Source organism: Fukomys damarensis, unplaced genomic scaffold (assembly GCF_012274545.1).
Source record: "Fukomys damarensis isolate Sample0158 unplaced genomic scaffold, DMR_v1.0_HiC HiC_scaffold_39, whole genome shotgun sequence".
NCBI lineage: Eukaryota > Metazoa > Chordata > Mammalia > Rodentia > Bathyergidae > Fukomys > Fukomys damarensis.
The window spans coordinates 23422946-23435085 of NW_022900951.1; the positions used below are offsets into that span (position 1 = coordinate 23422946).

The 12140-nt window shown below is 39.2% G+C and overlaps 1 pseudogene; it reads left to right on the forward strand.

Moving 5' to 3' along the window:
* The first annotated feature begins 4930 nt into the window (after positions 1–4930).
* Positions 4931–11798, forward strand: LOC104854690 (annotated as a pseudogene).
* The last annotated feature ends 342 nt before the right edge of the window (positions 11799–12140 follow it).

Sequence of the window (12140 nt, forward strand, 5' to 3'; positions counted from 1 at the left end):
TGGAAAGTCAAATTGGGGCTGCAGACGATATAGTACACAGAACATTTGAGCTTCTGTTCTAGGTGGTAATTTTAATAATTTGTTCCTTCATTACAAGGTTAAAGTAGCTTCAGAATCTAAGTTTATGAGTGGCACTGCTATTTTTTTCTGTATGATATTTAGCAGTAAGTGATTTATTGTTTTGCAAATTAAATTGGGAAACTCTCCATCTTATTTAGTAATTTGGAACAAGATACCATGACAGTAAATTAGGCATCTGAGCATTATAAAAATTGAGATCAAAGAAAAGAGAGAAAAGTACAAGATGGTTAGTAATAGAATTCTCTATTTACTTATACTGTGTTCTATAAAATTAAAAGATATATACTTGGATATACTTAGATTGTTCAAGAATATGGGAGACATTACATCATGATAAATCAGACCTCTTGCACACTGCCTCATTTATTATTCAAATCAACACTAATTAGGTTTTCGTTCTTTGGAGGGTTTTGTGCTAGAACTGGGAATGGCAGAATAAACAAGAACTATTTGTGTGCATTGAACTGTAAAGTCTACTGGCAGAGGTCGTGTAAGGAATATGGTGAGATATACTCCAAGACTTAAAGGGCAAGTTAAAAGAAAGAGTAAGGATGTAGGACAAGTACATTTTATAAGAGCATCTAGTGTAAATTCTTTGACACCAGTGAGTTAGGGGCGTTTGGAAACTGCAAGTCCTCCCGTATGAATCGGTATTAAATTAAGCTGACCAGTGTGTCAGATGAGGCCCTGTAAGTGATGAGCAGTACCATCCTCCCAGAAGATGTGACCAAAGCTGAAAGTCCAAAGCCTATTGGAAAACTATTTGTGCTATTTCCTTAGGATAATGGACAAACCAGGGAGAAATCTCCACTTTGTACAGTAATGGATGGTATCCTGTGCTCCCCCCTGTGTAGTGCACCTGAACACACTGAACAAATAGGACTTCACATGTACCCTATCTCCAGGGAATTTCTTTGAAATTAGGGTATAACTCTTTGAACATGGGATGCTCACAAGGCAACATACTTGCTGCTCTGGCCTGGGAAAGACAATGTCTTTGTAAGTTCATTTTATGCTGCTGTGAAAGAAGACCAGAGACCAAGTAATTTGTAGAGAAAATAAACATATTTTCTTACATCTCTAGAAACTGGGAAGTCCAAGATTAAAGTGCCATTATTTACTAATAACCTCATATCCCACAGAGGAATGTGAGAAGATGACAAAGGGAGAGAAAAGGGATCTCAACTCAACCTTTTATTCAAAATGAACAAACTTCCCAGTGTGGTAATGCACTTTTGTAAGCCCAGCTACTCAATAACCTCAGAGGCTGAGGCAGGAAGACCACAGGTTTGAGGCCAGATGGAAAATTCAGTGAGATCTTGTTGCAAAATTAGAATCCTTTGCCTCATCCCTAAATAGAGGGTTCCAATCGCCTGGAGGTCTTATCCTTCACTGTGGACACCTTATGACCACAGTCTTTTTGATGTAATTGTCCACATCAGACAGTGAAGCTTAGCAATATCCTTATACCTCTGGGTACCTCCACTATACTCCCAGTGTTTTCAAAGATGCCGATGGGAAAAGTCTGGTTTCATGCAGAATCTACTGGTATTCTATGCCTGACTGGAGATGTAATATTGAAGTAGAGAAGAGATATTACAAAGCAGATGAGAAAGTAGATTCATTAATCGGTAAATGGGTACATTTTGAGGATATACTCCTAAGTGAAATAAATAAGTCACACATAGGCAAATACTGAATAGTTTCTCTGCTGTGAAAAACTAAAATAGTACTCAAGATCCTAATGGGACAATTAGCAACGTGAAATAGGAAGAAAAGAACCAAAGATGTAGGGATAGTGAGAAGGATAGGGAACGGGGAATAAGGGAAAAGGAAAAAATATGAAAAAATATAAAAATGGAATTAAAGGTTTGTAGGTGGGGAGGGGAGGAGGGGGTGAAGGGACGGTGGGGACAAGGGGAAAAAATGAGAACCAAGACCTGGCATGTAGAGGTACAAGATCCCAGTAATGAATGTAACTGTACTGTCTACCTAGAATGCACCAATAAACTCAATTTAAATGTTTTAAAAAAGAAAGCAGATGACATTAGAAAAAAGAGTAATTTTTCCAGGGATTTAGCTCAGTGATTCTGGCACCTGCCTCACAAGCACAAGGGCCCAAGTTTGATCCCTGGTACCAAAAAAAAAAAAAAGGGGTAGTTTTAGTCTGGGGCTGTTTCTTAATCTTGCTACTGAATCCATACTCCTAATTAATGAACATAAGTGATCAACAATAGAAGCCTCTTTGCTAAGTGATTATATTAGGAAGGACCAAGAAAATCTATTTTTCAACCATTTACAGAGGCTAAATTCTTACAAACCACATTGTCTTTCTAGGAAGTTGTAGTAGTTTACTATGGCTGCTATAACAAAGTACCGCAGATTCGGGGGTTTACAACAGCACAGACTTATCTGCATATGTATAATCTTTGTTTCTGTAGATGTGAAGGATAGGACGGTTCTGCTAAATTCCCTAGGCAGATTATCACAAGGCTCAAGTCAAGCTTTCAGATAGCAATACTATAATTGAAGGGATTTGAGAAGAGTCTCTTTCTCAGTTCAAGTTGTAGCAGAGTTCAGTTGTTTACAGAAATAAGATTGAGGCCTTCTTTCCTTTCCATTGTGTGGAGCTGCCATAATTTCATAAAGCTGGTCATTGAATATCGGCCTACACATTTTTTTTAATCACTACCTAACTGAATTTTTTTCTCTTTATTGAGTTTATTGGTACATTTTAGGTATACAGTACAGTTGCATTCATTACTGGGATCTTGTACCTTTACATGCCAGGTCCTGGTTCTCATTTTTTCCCCTTCTACCTGTCCTCCCTTCACCCCCTCCTCCCCTCCCCATTTACAAACTCTTTATTTCCATTTTTCATTTTCTCATATTTTTTCTTTTCCCTTATTCCCTTTCCCCTACCCTTCCCACCTTCCCTACACCTTTAGCCCTTTTCTTCCTATTTCACATTGTTAATTATCCCATTAGGATCTTGTGTACTATTATACTTTTTCACACCACAGAAACTATTTACACATGTGTGACATATTTATTTCACTTAGGAGTATATCCTCAATATGTATCCATTTTCCTATGAATGAATCTAATTTCTCATTTTTTATGGCTGAGTAGTATTCCATTTTATAGACAAACCACATCTTCTTTATCCAGTTTCCAACGAATGGGCAAATAGGCTATTTCCATGTTTTAGCTATTACAAACTGTGCTGCTATAAACATAAGTGCACATATATCACTGTGGCATGATTCTAATTCTTTTGGAAAGATACCCAGCAGAGGGATGGCTGGGTCAAATGGAACCTCTAGTCCCAGCTCTTTGAGGTATCTCCATATTGATTTCCATAGTGGTTGCACCAGTCTGCACTCCCACCAACAATGGAGTAGGATTCCTTTCTCCCCACGACCCTGCCAAAATTTGTTATTGGTTGATTTCTTGATAGCAGCCATTCTTTGTGAGGTGAGGTGGAATCTCAGTGTTGTTTTCATCTGCATGTCTCGAATGACCAGTGATGTGGAACATTTTTTCATATATTTACTTGCTGCTTTTACTTCTTTGTCTGAGAAATGTCTGTTCATTTCAGATGCCCACTTTTTAATTGGGTCTTGAATTATTCTTATACTTGGAATTTCTCTGACTTCCCTGTCTTCTGCATCTCTCTTTGTCTCCAGCCAGATAAAGTTCCGTATTTCTAAGTTCTCCTGTCAGTGAATTATGCCTAGGTCCATAATTCAGTATATCATTATTTTATATTCAGTCTCATAATCTTTATGTATCTTCAAAGTACCTTTGGCCATATAACACAACATGTTCATGTTTCAGGGATAAGGGTATCAGAATCTTTGAAGAAGAATTATTCAGCTTACCATGGATGTGGAAAATGTTTCTCTGGGTGGTATATCAAGTTTGATAAAATAATTCACCATCATCTCTTGCCTGGGAGGAAAACTGGGGCTTTCTGTTGTGCCTAAGGACTACTGTGCAAGTATGTTCAGGTATGTTCAGAAAGTGATCTATAACGGAGACTCACAAGTTATAATTTAAACCATACACTTAAATGGACAATAAAAATTTCCATATTTTTAGATTATTGCAAAGGTCAGTGAGGAAAAGTGCTATTCAGTGAATACAGGGAAAGCTTCCTTACAGAGTTTTACATGGTCTTTGAGAAAATTGATGTGATCCCATATTTGACAACACTTGTCACATAGCACAGAAGTCACTAGAAAAAAACTGGCTAATTGCAAGGGAATTTGGCCTTCTAAGAAAATTTTCCTAGAATAGGTTGTCCAGCACATACCTCATTTTCATAGTTACTTTTTTTTCTGATTTTTTGTTTTGTTTTGTTTTGTTTTCCTCATTGAGTTTATTGGTACATTTTAGGTATACAGTACAGTTATATTCATTATTGGGATCTTGTACCTTTACATGACAGGTCTTGGTTCTCATTTTTCCCCCTTACCCCAGCCCTCCCTTCACCCCTTCCTCCCTTCCCTATTTACAAATACTTTATTTCCATTTTTGCATTTTCATGGTTCCTTTTTAATGTTACTTTTTTCATAGTTACTACTATTGAACAGGTCACAGAAGAGACGGCTACTGTCCATCCCCACCTGATATTACTGCCCTTCTTTTACAAATGAAGATCCGTTATACTCCCAGTAGACTTGTAGGTACAAAGGGTCTTGTGATTTCATTTGTCACTGAAATATGAACGGACACAATGCTTGTCATTTCCAGGGAAAGGCAGTTGAGAGTCAGTGCGATGCTTCCAAGCATTCTGCTCTATGCCGTAGTAAATGTACAGATCCTATACTGAGATGTGGGACACATGACGGAAGCAGCCCGCATCTCTTGGCCCCCTGACATTACGGACCTTTGCCTATTCATAGCAGATGCTATGTGCCAAAAAATAAACTTTTATTACAGTAAGCCTTTCAGATTTCCATCTTCCTCCTTTACAATATTAGTGGTGCCTTCATCTGAATATTGCACTATTACTTCTTTTGCTATTCTTCTTAATTTTATTTTCTTCTTCTTCTTCTTCTTCTTCTTCTTCTTCTTCTTCTTCTTCTTCTTCTTCTTCTTCTTCTTCTTCTTCTTCTTCTTCTTCTTCTTCCTCTTCTTCCTCTTCTTCCTTTTCTTTATTATTATTATTATTATTATTATTATTATTATTATTATTATTATTATTAATGTACCGGGGTTGCAACTCGGGCCTTTGTGCTTGTGAGCAGGTGGCTGAACCACTGAGCTAAATCCCCGGCCCTGTTGCTATTCCTTTTAAAATATATTAACTGTAAAGAAGATAGTGTGTATTTTCTCTCCTTTCTTTTTCCTTCCTTTCTCCCTCCCTACCTCTCTCCTCTGTCTTCCTGTCTGTCTTTATTTTGTTTTCTTTCTCTTTCTCTTTCTCTTTCCCAGAGGGTCTTGCTAAATTGCTAAGGCTAGGGATTTGTAACCCTTCAGCCTCAACCACTCAAATTCTGGGATTATAAATGTGTGGTAACATGCCCAGCAGTGCATACATTCTTAATGCAAAAATCATCTAGGTTTATGAATAAGCCACACCTCACAATTGTGCTTCTTTACTATGCTCCTCCAAAGTTCAGCCCTTACTAGGTGTAATTACAATGGAAAACTTTGAGTGTATTATTCTCATGCATATTTTAGGTTTTTTCTTACACACGCATACTATGAAAATATATTACAAAATTTTAACATACACAGAGTCTGCCAAAAAGCGAACACATAAGGAAAAGAAAATTTTGTATAAATACTTTAATACTAAATTTATTGAGACCCCATGAAAAGAACACAAGTTAACTTTGGCCTCTACAATTACAAGAGGTGCTCAGAGTAGTGACCATTAGCTTCCAGACCTTTATTAGTACAGCAAACTGCTGAAAGATGTATACAATTTTTTGCAGAATCTGTATATTTAGTGATACAAATATCATTCTTTCCCTGCTCTTGTCACTAAATAAAATGAATGCAAGTATTTTCCATGACAACACACAGATGCAACTCACTTTTAAACTATTATCAATAATTGTATGGAGTGTGTATGTGGTAATTAAATTAACCATTTCCTCCTGATGGTTGTATAAATTATTTATCATTTGCTAGTTTAATTTAAAATGAAGTAAATAACAGTAAACATCAATTAATGGACAAATATGGTTACTTGTTATAGGAAATGTGTAGAATTTGAACTGATTTTGAGTTGAAGTGATGACTACTTTTTTTTATATTAGCAAAATTCCTTTCCAAAAGGCTATATATTCTCTTTGGAATTTTAATTGGTCATTTTAAATTGGGTCAAAATTGTCAGTGAAATTCTTTGTTTCATTCTTATTTCAGCTTCTATTTCTCTGCTTTTTAAGTAGGATGAACATAATCCCTAACCTATAAAAAGCAGGACATCTCCAGTGCTGTCTTGAGTACTAGGATTGCCCAAGACATATGCTTTAGAATTCTGACATGGCAATAAAATATTTCTCTTTACTTTGAGAAGATGCATTTGGTCAGAATGATTAGATGCTTTGAAATGGGACCACACAGGAAAACCTCGTTTAGTGAAGGACTTCAGGAAGAGTGGAGATGAGAAAAAAAAAAAAAAAAAAAAAAAAATTCCAGAATCCGTGAGAGACATCACAATTTAAACTCAGTCCAGAGAGGTTAAGGCAGCTGACGGCCAGGGGGAAAACTGTGTGACAATCCATGTCATCATGTAATCTGTAGTAAGTACAATAAAATTTAAAATTGTAAAGAACTATAGACCCACGTGTCAGACTAGGGTCAGCAAAAGATAAGAGTCCCAGGTCTTAACAAAAACCGAGGTGAGGGGCCTTGGGTATCCCTCAGTGGTAGATATCTTGTCTGAAATGTACAAGACCCTGGGTTTAATCCCACTGCTACAAAACATTGAAAATTTTAAAAATTAAAAATAAAAGTGAAGCACCTCAATGATGACTGACTTATCCACCGATTGCTGGGAAGGAGTAATCGGAAATAGTTTTCCCTGAGTTCTGTCTCTGGCACTCAGAGAAGTGAAGAACTGATCTGAAGTGACCAGTATCATGTCAGTAGAGCAAAGAGTCCCAGGCTTTGCTTGGATGTTCTGTGAGTGAGTTGGAGGAGACGCGCCCCTCCACAGCAGAAGAGAGTGATTCCTACAGAACCCTTCCCCTGCTGTCAGCTCTGGTCTACCTTTAGCAAGGATTTTCCCTGACTCTTTCCCGCGACCAGGGACTCGTGAAATAAAGACACTGGCCCCCAGTATTAGGTTCAAGGCTATCAAGGGGAGTCCCAGGTGCTAATCGGTGCTAATTACAGTAAAGATGAGGATTCTTCTGTAATGTCTCAAGTCTCTTCTGTGATTTCCTAAGACAGAGGAGGAGCACAGTGACTCAACCGCACTCTCACCCCCAACCCTCCAGACCCCTTGAGTCTCCCCTTTCCCCAGAGCCACCACCAAGCAGAGCCATGAGCTCAGAAGCCACTGGACTTCACCCTTGGAAACTGGAGAGCAGTGTGGGGAAGACCTTAATTTAAAGTTAAGTAACTCAGATCACTAGAGGGAGAAATTCCTGGAGTCAAAGACCCCAGTGGAGTTCTCAGAGAATCACTTACCCCAAGATAGTATTGGCGCCACAGAGTTACAGCCCTTGGCCGGTTCTTGGAGAGCCCACGCAGGTTTGTAAGAAGAGGTAAGCCCTGTTTTCTTCACTGGGAACACAGGGAAGTGAAAGGATTTGTCTGAGGGCTGGGGTGCCAGGTCAGCTAAAGGAAGAGTTACAGGTCCTGTCCGAAATTAAGGTAAAGACTCCAAATTCGATATGTGGAGACTGCCCATACCAGATTAGGTGGATCCCAGAGAGTTCCACCTCTATTGTTAACTCTGAGAGAGCCAAGAACAAAATCCTAACGTTCTCTAAGTAAATTCTAAATGTCTTTTTATAAAAAAGAAAATTTGTTTTGTTTTGCTTTTTTACTATTTGTTTTATTTATTTTTATTTTATCAACATCATCACTGTTATTATTATTATTAATTATTATTATTATTATTTGTTTTTTGAAGCAGGGACTCACGATATAGTCCAAGCTGGCCTTGAATTCATTGCAATCCTTCTGCTACAGCCTTCCAACTGCTGGGATTACAGGCATGCACCACCATGCCTGACTAAGCTATTAACAGGTACTTTATTGTTTTACTTTTTTCTTTCTTCGTACTGAGGATTGAACTCAGGACCTTGCGCTTGACAAGCAGGTGCAGCACCACTGAGCTAAATCTCTGGCCTCTAAATGCCTTTTGAGGAGATTTAGGATGGTGAATACAGTATATTCTGCTGGGGGGTTGCACTCAGATCAGCACACTCTCACTGGAGTAATGATGGAAACCTAGGGTGAGATCTAAAGTAACCACCCACCCAGAGCACAAGGGGACTCACAGAATGGTGCTCTTCGCTGTCAGTTCTGGGACACTCCTAGTGGGTTGAAAGGATGTGACATTCACTGACGTCTCCCACTGCTGTCCAAAGGGATTGTTGGCTTCATGACAGGGGAAGTGGCATGGCACAGTGTCCTATCAGTCTAAGGAGGAGCCTCAGCCTCAAGCCTTGCCAGGAATTTTAAAGACCAACTTAGAGAGAGAGAGGGACCATCTACCCCAAACTGGAGGGGTTCCCAGAGAGTTCCACCCCACCTGTGTATTTTGACAGGACCTAGCTTGGAATTATCTGGTGTAGTAGTGATTCCTGAGTAATTTATTTTATTATTTTTATTTTGAAACAGTATGTGCTTACAGTACATGATGACTACACTTGTTGTGCAGAGTTGGAACATGTATATAATACATGTTAATCCTTTTTTACTTCCCCTTCCTTACCACTCCTTCCTTCTCCCTCCATCTCTTGGTTCCCTTTCCATCTACCGAAGATGCAGCTCCCTGGTTCCTATTACCTTACTTTTACTTTGCTCCTTAAATTAATTATGTCTTGTGTTTCCCATATAAGAGAAACCATGAAATACTTAAGATTGCATCTTATTTATTTCACTTAATATTATGGTCCAAAGCTGCATCCTTTTTCCTACAAATAATTCAACTTTATCCTTCTTTTTGGCAGAGTACTACACCATTGTCTATAAATACCACATTTTCTTTATCATTCATCTATTCACAGACATGTAGGGTGCTTCCAAAATGTAGCAGTTATCACTTGTGCTGCTGTAAACATAGGTATGTATTACTGTGATTTGTTGTCTTTTTTTCTTTCGGAAAGATACCTAGAAGAATAGCCAGGTCAAATGGAATTTCTGTTTTCATTTTTTTGAGAAATCTCCATACTGATTTCCATAGTGGCTGTGCTAGTTACATTCTCACCAACAATATAGAAGTGTTCCTTTCCCCCCGTAGCCTCACCAGCATTTTATTTGAGTAGTTTCTAACTTCTTTCTGAGGATGCTGTGGGGAGTAAAAGTATTTGACTACAGTAGTGGCTTCAGTTCAACAGGAGGAGAGTTTTCAGTCTTCAATAGAAGTAAAAGCAGAAAATCAGAGAGAAGTCTGAGGCAATAACCATTCCCAAAGAGCTAGAACCTCACAAATCCGTGCCTATATTTACATTTGAGAGTAAACTGATTTAAGGAACCTTGAATTCGCTTCTGGTGTCTCAGAAAAGTGAATAATTTAAAATGGGAGCAATATGGTATCAAGTCAGTAAGCTGATAATAAGAGGGAGGGAGGAATAAGAAGAGGGAAGAATCCCAGTCCCTACAAAAAGTGAAGATAAGGACATTATGTGAGAACAAGAACACTGCTGCAGTATAGAGCTCCATAGAACCTGTACTTTCATCACTGTTATGGCTTGGGTCTAGATGTCCCCCCAAAGCCTCATGTGGGTATAAGTGGGTGAATCTACAGTGTGTGATGCCACGTTTAAGGGCATGTCATTACTAAACCACTACATGTGAGTGATTGGTTTGGTACTGCCCTGATCCCAGTAGTCTAAATAAGATAACAGGAGCAGAAAGACACTCGTAAGGTCTCCTGTTGCTTTTATTACCCTATGGTTGCCATGAATTGTTTCTCCTCTGGAAGGCCTGTCTTCCATCTAACCCTGCCTTGGAGCCAGCCGATTTTGTGCTGAAACCTCTAGGAATTATAAGCTGAATAAACTCTTTCTCCTTTAACTTTTGGTGCCAGGTATTTTATTTCAGCAACGGGAGAGAAATGTAACTAACACAATTACCTAGACAGATGTGGTGACATGAGAGTCTTCTCAGTTTATCATCTGATATCTCAGAGGGTCTCCAGGTCCTGCCAATAGTGAAATGATTATCCTTAAAGTGAACTGAAAGACAGACCTGACCTCCAACCCCCAAATGGAGCCCATGCTCTAAGTCCCAGTACACCTCAGGCAGATCTGGCAACTAGGAACCTAAAGCACATGTTAGTTGGCTCCACAAGGTCCAAGAGGAAAATCAGATCAGTAAATGGGCATATTGTGAGTTTCTAAAGCAGTGACTTCAAGGGAAACTGTAGAGGCAGCCTTCAATGAAGCCAAGAAGTCATCTCCCAGTGGAAGTGTTTCAACCATTTCATTCTCTGTCTTCTAGATCACAGAGTCACCTGCCTGACTTCCTACTGCCCCTATCTAAAGCCAGCATGCCTCATGGTCAGAAGAATAAGCTCATGAGCAATGCCACAAGGCCAAAGAATAGCCAATAGATCAGGTGGGTGCTTAGGCCATTGCAAGAATGGAAGGAGCTTTGCTCTTCCTCCTCCTCTCCTCTTCTTCTTCCGTTTCCCTTTTCCCTTCCCCTTCCTCCACTTCCCCTTCTTCCACTTCCTCTTCATTACAAAGGGAATCATCAAAAGGCAGCTGCTACTGGAAAAATTAACAACCCCTAAGGTCCTTGTAGAGCACCATCCACAGACACTTCTGCTGCAGCTGCTTCATATAGATCTAATGTAAGGGTCAACAACCAAGTGAAGGAAAGGCCAAGATACTCACAAGCCCCACTTGCCACTGAGCACTTTCCCAGAAGTCCTCTAGATGAGGTTATATTGGTGCTGTACCTGCTGAACAAATATTAAGTGAAGGAACCCATTACAAAGGCAGAAATATTCAGAAATGTAATCCAACTGCACAAGGGGCTACTTCCAAGAGATCCTGAAGAAAGCTTCTGAGCACCAAGAGATGACCTTTGGACTTGATATGAAGGAAATGGATCCCAATGAGCACATCTATGTCCTTGTCAACAAACTGGAACTAAGCTGTGATGCAGAGCTTAGTGATGACTAAAGTATGCTCATGATTAGCCTACTGATTACTATCCTGGGTGTGATATTTACAGAGGGCAACTGTGCTTTAAGGAACAAGTCTGGCAAACAATGAATGCAATTGGTCTGTACAGTGGGAGGGAACACTGCCTTTTTCAGCAGACTAAAAAGCTCATCACCAAAGCCTTAGTGAAAGGAAAGTACCTGGAGTACAGGAAGGTGCCCAACAGTGATCTTTAGTGCTGAGAATTTCTTTGGGGTCCCAGAACTCACAGTGAAACTAGTAAGATGAAAATCCTAGAGATTTTAGCTAAGGCCCATGGGAGCAACCCCAGTGCCTTCCCATCTTGATATGAAGGAGGCATTGAAAGATGAGAAAGAAAGAGCCCAAGTGAGTTGCAGCCAGGGATGACATTAGGGCCAGAGTCAATAAATGCTCTAAGGAAATGAGCAATTGCTCACGCCACCCATAGCAAATGCTGTGTGATTCATCATTTTGGGGTTGAAAATTCCACACTCTAAGTAGTCACATTCTAAGGTCAGGGTAGATCTAGAGACAACACAATGTGTAGCATTATTTTCTTCTTCTGTTCTGTATGCCTCAATAACATGAAAAATGTTATTATTCCTTTTATCAGAAAGTCAAAATATCTTCATAATAAAAGTTTATGAATGCCTTTACTCAAATTTATTGCTGTGAGTGGGACTTAAGAGTTTTATTCTTTTGTTAAACAAATTAAGAAATGTTTCACCA